Source organism: Phascolarctos cinereus, unplaced genomic scaffold (genome assembly GCF_003287225.1).
Source record: "Phascolarctos cinereus isolate Bilbo 61053 unplaced genomic scaffold, phaCin_HiC Scaffold_1;HRSCAF=81, whole genome shotgun sequence".
Taxonomy (NCBI): domain Eukaryota; kingdom Metazoa; phylum Chordata; class Mammalia; order Diprotodontia; family Phascolarctidae; genus Phascolarctos; species Phascolarctos cinereus.
Window position 1 is genome coordinate 98550259 of NW_027555514.1, and position 12949 is coordinate 98563207.

At 38.4% G+C, this 12949-nt stretch overlaps 1 protein-coding gene across 5 annotated transcripts in view; it reads left to right on the forward strand.

The window, feature by feature from the left end:
- The window catches only part of TPK1 (thiamin pyrophosphokinase 1), a 475657-nt gene that overhangs the window by 427299 nt on the left and 35409 nt on the right, over nt 1-12949 (forward strand). The window lies entirely within an intron of this gene.

Here is a 12949-nt window from a genome sequence, read left to right on the forward strand (position 1 = left end):
AAAACAATGTTGCTTCACAATGTTTCATAGTTAATCATATAAGTTCAATGATGAAAAGCTATTAGTAGATTCATTCATGGTATACATGACCTGTACCATCAGACTAAATGACCATTTTTAAAAAATTATTGAACTTGAAGTTTAGACGACTTAAATTTTAATTACTCAACTACTCTTCATCAAAGGGCTAACATGAAACATCATATTATTATAATAGATAAAAGTGAATCTACACAAATTTCCATTTTCTGAGAACTTTATTATAGGCTATATTATATAAAAATATTATGCTCCCTTCACATTTTAAATAACATCAAATTAAGTAATGTTCCTCGGCTTGCATAAATATACATTTATGGAATTATTCAGATGGAACCTCTCAGCAAGAAATCACTCAACCTCTAGAATTCGCTATGTCTAGTCACCAGCCATGTCTATATAAATGGAAAAACAGCATTCAAACATTTAATCTATTCCTTTCAGACATCAAAGAAAAAAAAACAGAATTGGAATAATAAATTTCATTTTGTATCTTCTTGTTTACCTCCATTGTTAAGATGTCCTTCCCTCCCAGTTCAGCTGAAAACAGGAGATACATTGGATTTCTATTTCTCCTCATCTTCCTCTCCTACAGATTAACTAATCCTAAATAATTTCCCAACCTTTCCTTATAGATGTGAAAATTTCAGTTTTCTAATTATTTAGTTACTTTCCTTTGACCTGAAGCAGCCTAGGTTAGTCACATCTGGGTAGCTTTTAGGACAGTCAGCTTGATTCTCTAAACTCATAGCCTTGGACTAGGTGGTAGTAGCCATTTCAGTTCTGGGCCAAAATCTGTAGCGACAGGAAGCCCTTTAGAATATGGATGAAAGGCAAGTGATCATTTGGAGTATAAATTTTTTTTGATACCAGATGTATATATTTATCCGTGGTAGTCAGTTGAGAATAAAGATCTGTGAGGTTTGTTTTATTTATTTTTTTAACTGTACTACTTTGTTCAAATGCGTTTTTATATATTAAATGAAATTGACTCAAAGGTCTCACTACAGGGATTATACTCCAAAGAAGTTATTGATGGCACAAAAAGAACCATATAAATATTCATAGTACTATCATTTATGGTAGTCAGAAATGTGGGGGGAAATACATAAGCCCAATGATGAAAAATCCTGAATAAACTATGATACATGAAAGTAAAGTGTTCTGTTGTACTCTTAGCAATGCTGAGTATGAAAATTCAGAAATGGGAAGATTTGTTTGAAGCAATGCTGAGTAACTCCAGCAGAGCCAAATAACAACACAGACTGTGGTAAATGTAAATAAATATTGAGAGAGAGAGAGAGAGAGAGAATTCTGTGTCTAAACCTGTGATTTCATTACTGTGAGGTATCGATGAGGGTGTATCTGCCACTTTGCTAAACCTTTACAAATATTACATCTTTTCAACCACCATGAGAGGAAAGTGCTATTATTATATCCATTTTGCAGTTAAGGATACTGAGACAAATAGAGGTGCACTGACTTTCCCAAGGTAACGCTGCTAGTAAGTGTCTGAGAGCAGATTTGAATTCAGGTCTTCCTGCCTGGAGGCCCAGCAGTCTATCTTCTGCTGCCTCTGGGAAGTTGAGTCTAAACAGTTGTCTAATGCACTTAAATATGAACTTATTTCGCTAGAGAGTCCCACAGCCAATGTCTTGTCCCTAGAGCAGGTCCTCCCTCTCCACAGTGCCTCAAGAAAATATTCAAGAGTCAACAAAACTTGGGCAAAATGCAGAAGATAATGTGGGTAGCACACTGTCAAAGTTAAAGCCCCCATTCTTCATTTGTATTAAGAATTATTAATTACAAAAAAAAAGATGTAATATTGTTTTCATTCATGGTATTAGGTGATTTTTCGTAAATGCTGCTGATTAAGGGAGTCCTAGGGATGGTGAGTGGAGTCCCTGATGTAAATGATTCATGGTCCTCTTTAAGATTTTAATTTTGATTTGATTATTTTTCCCAGAGCTAGAAATGGAAAGGTGTGGCACGGGGTAAGGAGAACCAATATGTGCTTGGAGACATGACTTTTCTAGAAGATAGTCAAAACTTGCATGGTGAGTGAAGGTCAAGACTAGGGGAATGCTCACCAGTTAGAAGTCTAAGGTTCTACAGTGGGAACTGGACTGCCCAGTTAGAGTTAAATGCTGGAACGGAGGAATTTGGTATCCATGCAACATGTAGTAGTAAATAGTAAAGAATAACTCTACAGCCTAATGCCCTAGTCACTAGAAAAAGAGTTCTGATATGAACTGTAGCTTCTTTCCTCAACTGCTCAAAATGTCAGTGGTTCATCATCTCTCTTCTTTTCCTGTAGTCACCAGAGGACCGCCACTACTGCTCTCTCAGGCTAATATTCTTAACTGGGCCCTTGATTCCATCCTCTTATGTATTTCTATTCTTATTGCCACAACCCTGGTGGCCCTTAGACTAGAAGATGCCATTGGACTCTTATGGCCCTTCCTACCATCTATCCATCCCTTATTCCACTGTTACTTTTTTTTTTTAACCCATAGATCTATACATATCTTTTGTCTGCTCAAAAATCAGTGTGACATAATGGGAAGGGCATTGAATTTGTAGCAAAGAGACCTATATTTGAATTTTGGCTTTGCTCCTTGCTGTCTGTGTGACCTCAGTCAAGTCAATCAACTTCTCTAGGTGTCAGTTTCCACATTTAAAAATGAGGTTGTTGGACTATATGATCTTTGTCTTCCATTAGAATGTGAATGTGTTCTATGTGGGCAGGGAACAGGTTTTTGCCTTTCTTTACTGTCCACAGTTGCTTCATTTATATCCACGAGTTCACAGCCCTTGGCACAGAAGTGTGGTGCAGTTAACGAATGCTTATTGATTGCCTCATGCCATCATCCCTATGTGTTATTTCCCAACCACTCAGGAAGTCAGTGAGTTAATAAGTCATGCAGTGAGCACTTATTAAGCACCTCCTAAGTTCCAGGCGCTGAACTAAGATCTGGGGGTACAAAGCTAGGCAAATGACAGGACCTGCTCTCAAAGAGCACACCGTATAGTAGGGCTCGCTGTCTAATGGAGAGCAACATGCAAACAGCTATGTACAGATATATTGTTCTATTGTTTTTCTAGTTGTGTCCTACTTTGTGACCCCATTTGGGTTTTTCTTGGTAAAGATACTGGAGTGGTTTGCCATTTCTTGCTCCAGTTTATTTTATAGCTGAGAAAACGGAGATAAATGGTGTTAAGTGACTTGCCCAGGGTTACATAGCGACTGTGTGTCTGAGGCCAGAAAACTATCAGGCTTCTCTAGTAATAGCATTGTCCCCCTTGGTGTCCTGAGTATGGGGTGGAATGATTGGTGGGGAAGTCAAAAGAGGCTCAGCAACTAGGCTTGTCATCAGTAATGCGGTGTCCATAAAAAGCCAAAGGCAATGTTTATGTCAGCGCTCTAAGGCAGCGAGGGAAGTGATGGGATATGAGGGAGATGACAGGAACCATGTCTAGGGCCAAAAGCAAGCGTCAGAATGAGCAGTGACAGGTTAGCTCAAAGGCAAGTGCTGTGGGCTTGCCTCACGGGTGTGCTGGTAAGTGGTTAACAACCAGTGCTCTTTGGAAAAACAAAAAAGTATTCCAGACACATTTTTAAGTTTATTCTGCATTAGTAAAATTTTCTCCATCTCTTTCTGAAGTCCAAGCAATCAGCAATACAATCAGTCAAGCACCAACTTGTAGTATTTGCCAATTTCCGAAATCAGCTCACATGTGAAATACTCACCCTGAAAACTGAAAAGTCACTTCTCCTGATGCAGTACAGGTTGGCTCCAGCACACCCCTGGCTTGCTTAGGCCTGGGTGTGCCTCCCACTCACCATGTCTCTCTAAAGGGCCTCTGCTGTGGGAGGCATAGGTTCCTACAACCCAGCTGGTGAAAGTTGTTGATTTCACCTTCTCTAAGGCAGCTGGAGTTTTTCTGACCTTCTGCTCTGTCTCAGACAACGGATAAACAATCTGTTCTTGAGCCTGTCCCCAAATCCTTTTGATCTGGGTAGGACTGCCAGGGCTTACCCTGCAGTGGCAGCCTCTGAGAATCCAGGGTATCTGAGGCATCAGATCAAGACTTTAAGGGAAGATTTTTTTAATATCATTTCTTGAAAATGTTGCCCATCGTGCTCTGACATGGAGAATGGCAAGGCACTTCGCTTATCTAATAATACTACTGAAAGCTGTTTCTAGGAAGAAGATACTTCTGCATTGTCAGAAGGGTCTTTCCTTGATTAAAAGGAAAGTAACACAGCAGAAAGACTGACTTGTTTACTGCTTAGTTTCCCATCCCAAGTGTCCCTCTCTCATTATCTCTTCTAAGTAATCTCTTGCCATATCAAGGAAGAAAAAAAATGACACTAATCTAAAAATGAATAGAGCAACATGTGGGTGCCCCCAATGATGTACATAAAATCTGAATTTTTCTATCTTTGTATGCATCAAGGTATCTTTTATCCAAAGGTTTCTAGATTGTAAAAACTAGGATTATTATTGAAGAGAGCAGTAAGCAATTTAGGAAATACACTGTCTTCATATGACAGAAGCTTTGCAACTAAGCACAGTAATTTATGTTGATAAATTGCAGCTGTCAATGTGTCCAGATCACTTCTTGGGTTGTATTTCCAGCTTTGCATTTCTAGCTTCTGTGGTCTGTCATATAAACTTCTGCAAAGAGCAAGGCATTTCTTGAGGGGGCAGCATTCCTTAAATTGGCAAAGCCTCATCTGGGTTAAATTAAAGAAATCGAGACTGATAATTATTGAGTGTTATTACTTGGTTTGTTTGTTTGTTTGTTTTTCATTCCACAAGGATATAAAGATGAAAAGTAGTATTGGAGAAAAGGGGCCATGACCTGGAAAGGTTTAGAATCCTTTGGAAGGAGAAACAAACAAAAAAAAAGATGAAAATGGATTTTTCAAACATTATTTTAGTGGGCTTTGGAAATGAATCAAAGGTTCCAGGGAAGGACATTATAAACAGCAGAGAAATTCAAGATAGCCTAATTTACTTAGGAAAGTAGTATTTAGAATGAAAAAAAAAATAGCAATTCCTATACAGACACAACTTACTCTAGTCTCTGCAGAAAATAGGAAAGTTAGGAAACCTGGGTGGTTCCTTGAAAACTACAAGTTGCTGAGACAGAAATAATGAAAGGTTAACTAACGTAAATCTGCTCAAATTAGACTAGTCTCATCATAGACTTGACCCATCAAAAGGAAGGAATAGATGTAATCTGCATTAGAACTCAGGAGACCCGAGATCTAGACCTGTTCTGCTGTGTTGTTGGAAAAGGCACCTCACTGGATTGGATCAAAGATCTGCAAAATGTTTATGCTTTTTATTATTTTTTTAAAAAAAGTATTGGTCTACTGAAGAAAAAGAAGTAACTTCCTAAAAGAAATTTTAAAAATTACTTTTTCCTCTTTCCTTAATTTTCATTAATGTGTCTTGGTTTTTATTGAAGAAGGTTGACTTTTAAAAATTTTTTTATGTAAGCTTCTCCAGGAAGGCAAAATTGTTCATGTAAGTCGCGTGTGTTCTGGATGTATTCAACAACACAATGCACTTTTAAATTTAATCTCCAGGGACGTTTTCTCCATTCCTTTTTTAAATCTAGGCAATCAACAGAGCGGTAGAAGGAGCTCTGCTTTGTAGCACTTGTCTATTTCGAAAGGTGTAAATGGTCATACTGGAATTTTAACTGATTCTAAACAGCTGGTGTGACTCCGCTCTGGCACATCTTTGCACATAAGTTAATATATCATTATTTTGTTGAGACAGTTTAAAATTCTGCCTCATTTAACTATATTGGAAATTGTAGACTGTTTCACTTTAATTGAAGAGTTTTAATGTGTGTATATATATATATATATATATGTATATATATATATGTATATATATTTGTAAATACAGCCAAAGCTTTAAATAAGCATAAAATTGCACTAAGAATTTTTGGACACCCTTTATAATCACATTTACATGTTAAAACCCACTAAAGTCATAATATAATTTACCCAAAAAAGGAGACTATATGTTATAGCAGAAATGACAGTGGTTTTTGGTGTCAGGAGATCTGCAGTCGTCAGCCTGTGGTTCCACCATATTATACTGGGCAAATCATTTTACCTCTTGGACATTCAGTTTCCTCATCAGGAAAATGGGATGAATAATAACTTGTACTGCCTACCTCTCAGGGCTATTGTAATGATTCAGTAAGATAATGTGGTTAAAATACTTTGTAAATTGTAAAATACTGCTCAAATGTGAGCACAAACTTTACCTCCTAAAGCATACATTTTTCTACTTATTTGGGCCAACTTCTACCCTGTAATTAGCATTTTCCCATTTTGGAGCTCACCTACAAGTCATATAAACAACCATTTAAGACTTTTGCTTTGCTAACTCAGTTTCTTAATGTATGATATTAATAATATGGTATTATCTTTCAGGGCCTCTAGGTTGAACCCTTTCCTCCAGTCTTCCATTTTGCACAAGTCTGCTGTCCTCACACTGGGGATTTAATTGAATGTGGACAGTTGAAAAGAAATTCTTTACTACTTCTGTAAAGGCAATCCAAAGCACAGTCCCTTGTTGACAGTGTACGTTAGTGTCAGCATATAGGAGGTTTAGCATGTTAGAGGTTGGAAATGTCTCTCTTCTCCCTGGGTTCTCTGCTGTCATTAACATGACCTTAATGGAGAACTCTGATCACCTACTCCTGGGATTCTGCCTTAGCCAACCTTATTCTAGTCTCCCCTTCCAAATTGTTCTACACAACATTACCAGATCAATCTTTAAACTCTATTCATCCTGCTACTCTCCATAAAATGTCTAAGGTCTGCTTATTATCTGTCAGATCAAGTCCAGACTTCTCATCTTGGAATTCAAGGCTTTTCTTCATTTGGCCTTTTTCTCCTCCCATCAATCTTATTATCTCCCAAAGCAGCATTACCATCTAGGAAGTGATGACATCTATTTGAAACTAACAGAACTCTACTTAAATGAAGAGTTGCTTAGTTCTTAAAGGATTTTATCTTCTTTAAATACGAAATGCTCCGTTTGGCATTCAAAGCGCTTCGTAACTTAGCCCACTCCTACCTTTCCTGTCTTCTTAGACCTTACTCACAGCCATATACTCTCTTATCCAGTGGCACTTGCCTTCTGGCTCTCCATCTTGGCTTTGGCCATTTTTTTTTTTTGCTAGCTGTCCCCTATGCCTAGAAAGCTCTCCTTCCTCTGCACCAACTACTGACCTCCCTGGTTTACTTTTTAATTCCCAACTAAAATCAAACCTTTTGCTAGAAGCCTTCCCCAATGCCTCTTAAATCTAGTGCCTTCCCACCCTGTATATAGTTTGCTTTGTATATATTTGTTACATATATATTTGTTGTATATATTTGTTTTCTTCCCCATTAACTTGTAACTTTCTTGATAGCAGGGACTGTCTTTTGCCTCCTTTTGTATGACTTAGCATTCAGCACAGTGCCTGGCACATAGATGGTGCTTAACAAATATTGATTGATTGATTGATTGATTGATTGATTGATTCTTGTTTTTCCATGTCGCTAAGGATACAGGCTACCTGTGAAAAACAAGGTAATGCATTTCACCAGAAGGTTCATGGTTTATGGAAAAGAGCACTGGATTTAAAGGCTGAAGACCTAGGTTCAAATTTAGACTCTCTTATTTGCTTACTTGTATGACCTTGGACAAATCTTAGTTTAATAATTGCTGAAGGTTAAAAATAGATTTCACAAGAGGAAGGAAAAAGCAGAGGCAAAAAACTGGCCATGAAGGAACAGGATAAATTGAGGTAGGATAGTGAATAGAGACCGAAGATTTGGAGTTGGGAAGGTATGAGTTCAAATTCTGCTTCGTGAGCCTGGGAAAGTCACTTAGAGTTCACCTGGACCAACTCTCTCCCCCCACTCACCCTCCTTTTTTTCTTCTTTTTTATTAGGCAGTTGGGGTTAAGTGAATTGCTCAGAGTCACACAGCTAATAAGTGTCAAGTGTCTGAGGCCAGTTTTGAACTCAGGTCCCTCTCACTCCAAGGCTGGAGCTCTATCCACTGCACCACCTAGCTGTCCCCCCTCTCCTTTTTTTTTGTAAGAAACATCAGAGGATGAAAGATATGAAATTTGACTTGGAGGGCCATCTAACATTCTTCCTGCTTCATCTAAGCCACACTGAACCTCAAACAATGAGGGATTAAAGATCTAACCTTTCTATTTTAAGAGAAGCCACCAGAAGTAATCTTTTTTTTTTTTTGATAGTTAACTTTTTATATCCGATTCTCTTTGACTGTCTTTTGGCTGCACAGGGTGTCCTCTGATGCTCTTCTTCTGGCCCTGGAGAATATGGTCCAAGATGCCTGCAGGTCCACCAAATTACAGCTCTCTCCGGAGATGTCCAAAATAAGCTAGACATGAGGGAGTCTCTGTTCCTCATTAGAAGCTTAAACCTCCTGTCAGATATCATCACATGGTGGTGGAAAGCCTGCTGGATTTGGGGTCTGAGGACTTCGGTTCACATCTCAAGCTGTGCCACTCATTAGCTGTTTGACATTGTACAAGCCAGTTAATGTCTCCAGGACTCAGTTTCCTCCTGTGTAAAATGAGGGGGATAAACTAGATAATGTGACTTTAACTTTCACCGCATCCCTGATATTGAATATGGGGACATGACAAAAGGAGACTGCCATTCATGTGGCATTAGCCACGCCTAGGCAGCTATCCTTGGTTTTATTCCTGTGTTTCTTGCTCTGATGATTGGCCTAATTGCTTGGACAGTGATTAAGTACCTCTGTGGAAATAAAATGCACTCTTGGGGGAAGTGAATTCATTCTTTCAGGGCACTGAGGTGGCATTAAGTAAATTACCCCTCAAGTGTACTAAATGGCACCCTGGTGCCTTGGAAGAATTTATTCACCACACCGTGGGTGAGTGCTTTACTCCCAGGAATAAGCACAGGAGCAGAGATCTAGAAGGAAACCTGCACATGGCAATAAGACTCTGGCTTGTGATTACTGTTGGGTTTTTTTTCATGTCAGTTTGGTAGCTTCATGTCTAAAGAGGTCATGAGGCTCATTTTCATGGTAAATTATATCAAATTAGGATGCCAGTCCTTCAGCAGAAGGGTAGTAGCTCTTGCATTAAAGCAGCCACAGAAGTAAAATTCCTGCCTTTTTTTTCCCCAGTCCAGAATTGTTCTGTCATTTTTCACTCATGTTCCACTCTTTGTGACCCCATTCAGGGTTTTCCTGGTAAAGATACTGGAATAATTTGCCATTTCCTTCTCCAGCTCATTTTACAGATGAGGAAACTAAGGCAAACAAGATTAAGTGACTTGCCCAGGATCACATAGCTAGTAAGTATATGAGGCCAGATTTGAAGTCAGGTCTTCCTGACTGTAGACCCACTATGCCCCCAGCTACCCAGTCCAAAATTGCATATTGGCAAAATTTATTGACCTAAGGCTGTTGTCAGGCTCACATCAGATTATGTGTAAGAAAGTGCTTTGAAAACTGTATAGTGTCATATACATGTGCACTGCTATTATTTCTACAACTATTAACATTGTATTGCTAATACTACCACTATGTAAAAGGCACTGAGCTAATCTCACAATACTCTTACCTGTGCTTTAGGGTCTGTGAGGGTCTATGAAATGCCATCCTTCTGTTAGGATAAGCTGATCATGCGAGGTAGGTCCCAATATATTGAGGTTTTGGGGGCCACAGCAAGTCATGAAGACAATCTCTTAAAGCACAAAGTGATTTGGACTAGTAAAGGTAGACAGTGAAATCCAGGTCTTTTTAAATACCAAAATGTGAACTCTATCACTCAAGTATCTCACCCTCTATTAAGTTCCCTCCCTTGGCTCTAGCACTGATCCTGGAGGGAGTGCTTTTCCCTATAATTTGTGTTAACAGTCTATTGTTCCTTAAGCTCTCTTTACTCTCTCTCTATCCACCATAAATGAGTTTCAGTAGGAGGGGATGAAAGATAGTAAATCTATCTATCTGTCTATCTATCTATCTGTCTATCTATCTATCTATCTATCTATCTATATTAAATACAGTTTTTCTCTGTAATTATACCTCCTTTTTCTTGAGTAGCTGATGTTCAGTTAAATCTCAGTTTCAATATTTATAAATGCACATACTGGGATAGAAAGTTGAATGGTTCTCCCTCCTCAATTCACACCTACAAGCTATTATTTTCAAAAATGAGATATAAGCACATCCATTTTCAGAAAATAGAGCTAATCATGATTACAAAAAAAAATACACACAAAAAAACCACAAGAAAGCACTTTAACATTGACTTTTTTTAATTGAATGGGTCAGTGAACAACAAGGGTTTTCTCACTGTGTATATAAGCAGTATAGCTAATTCAGATGATCCCCTACATTCTCAGACAACTCAAACAGTTTTCCTCAAGGACCACGTGTGACTCTTTCATAGTCCTCTAATGACTAGTCCCTGTTAGGAAGTCTTAAGCACAATAGGTAAGCAGCCCCAGTTTGTTATCTGGTGGCCCCATCTTTGCTGACTCACATTAGGTGAATACACATAAGTGGTGTGCTGAGCCAATCCTCTTCTTTACCTATGAGAATTCCTGCTAAGACACCTCAGGAGGACAAAATGGAAGGGAGCACATCCCTGGGCCAGGCCTCTTCTTCTGTTCCAGAGTTCCTAGCCTGCCTAGAATTCCTTCCTCCCCCTTGTCTGTAAAGGAAGTAATTAGGTCATAGAAAACCCTAAAAGATGCAAACAAATCTAAAAGTTTTCGTCAAGTCCTGTCTGGGACAATGTCATAGCCCTCCATTAACTAGTCCCTGACCTGACTACATATGTTTGTTTGTAAAAGCTTCTTAAGTACTCAGTATCTTGTTCTTAATTATTAGGATGCCAGTCAGGGAGCCCTTGGGTAAGCTGAAGGTAAGGTAAACTATGGTAACCTTTGGGGCAGGCTGCTTACCTAAGGGATATATTTTTAAGTGCCTAATAAGAGGACAAAAAAGATGTGAGAACAGATTGTGTACTTAGTAAATTGTGAAGTACTATGTAAATTAAGATGATAATTTTTACTATATTATTATTATCAAAGTCTTGAAACCAGGGCTCCTGGGTTGATATTCCAGATCTAACATCAAACAACTATGTAACCATAGGCAAGTTACTTAAACTCTCTTGATACTCAGGTTTTTAAATCTTCCAATAGGAGTAAGGAGATCTGAGTTCAATTTCTGGCACTAACACTACCGACAGCCCAGAATATGGTGACCCTCAGCAAGGAGCTTAATTTCTCTCTGCCTCAGTTTCCTCATCCATGAAATAGTACCTTACCTAATACATAGAATAATTATGGGGAAAGCTTTCTTCAGTACTTAAAAAGACAATGTATTATTCTGATACTTTCATACCCTACTTTGAACCATTATTGTAAGGAAAGCCTGTGTAAAACTTAAAATTTTATTTAAATCCTGGAGGTGATTATATTATTATCATTATCACCACTACTATCACTGCTATCTTTGTTTTTGTAACTATTATTACAAAAGGAAAGGTTTAGTGGACTGAAGGGAATTCCTTATGGTAGAGGCAGTAGCGGCAACTCTCTTAACTAATACCTACCATCAACCACCACCATCATCACCTACTACATACAGAACAACTATTTAAACTATAGAAAAATAGAACTATTTAAACTGAATTACCTCTTTTTTCACACCAATTTTATTAGCCTTGACGCCCACATACAACATTTGGAGGAGGAAACAAAGCATTTAAATGATTAATTGTGGCCATTAGCTTTCTGTTTAGTTGCTTCCCTTTTTGTTCTAAAAATCAAAATATTTCACACTTGGCAATTTTCTACAGGAACAGTGGTTGGGTACCCAGGCCAGCTGAAAAAAACTTACTTCAGCGCAGTGGTTTTGTGATAGTTCTACACTTGTGATTTTAATCAAGTCACACCCTCCCTCGGTTTCAGTTTCCTTAGCTGCAAAATGAGGGAGTTGGCCTGTTTGACTTCTAGGATCCCTTCCCACTCCAGATCTATATAATTCTTTCAATTTCACTCAACAAAGCAGGGTAATGGAAGAAAGAGTTTTGATTTGTGGGTGGGAGCTGGTGACAAAGCTGACTGCTGTCCTATTACTGGTAGCTTTTTTTTTTTTAATAACAGCTACCTTGCAAAAGGCTCTAAGTGTGCCAGAAGCATATTCTGTGACCCTTCCTCCATAATTACAGACTTCTTAATTAAATCAATTAGTCCACTAGAGTTGAAGTAACTAACAAGATAATATTCCCTGATACCTTATCTGGTGAGGACACCTTTAATGAATCAATTAATCCATTAAAGGCATTATACAGTGTGAAAGAAGTTCTTGACCAATTTAGGAATGAAAACCCTTGAATGACATGGAGGAGGCATATTAGGATTGACTGGAGAGATTAGGAAATTTGGAATTGGAGATTCATTTGCTGGGACAAGAGTTTTAGCCAAGTTCTTCAAAGATAGTCTCTTGGAGAAAGAAAAAAAAGGCACCTATCCCTTCTTCCTTTGATAAGAAGATGACCATGTGCCCTTCAGAGCTTGGAGAATTTAGATTTCTCATTGGTATATCCTAAGAGCCTCTTCAGATAGCTGAACATATATGTATGTATGTGTGTACATATACATGTGCATTTTACAAATGAGAACTGCAGCGAAATTATTTGCTCAGAGCCATACCACTAAGTGCTCAAGGTAGATTCACCCCCAGCCCTGTTTTCTGGGCTCTTCCTGTGAGCCTCCTCCTCCTTCTCTTCCATTTATCTTACCTCTAGTAATGTTTCTTTTCCACCTCCTCAGTTCTCTCAAGACTTTCAGTTATTCACATGA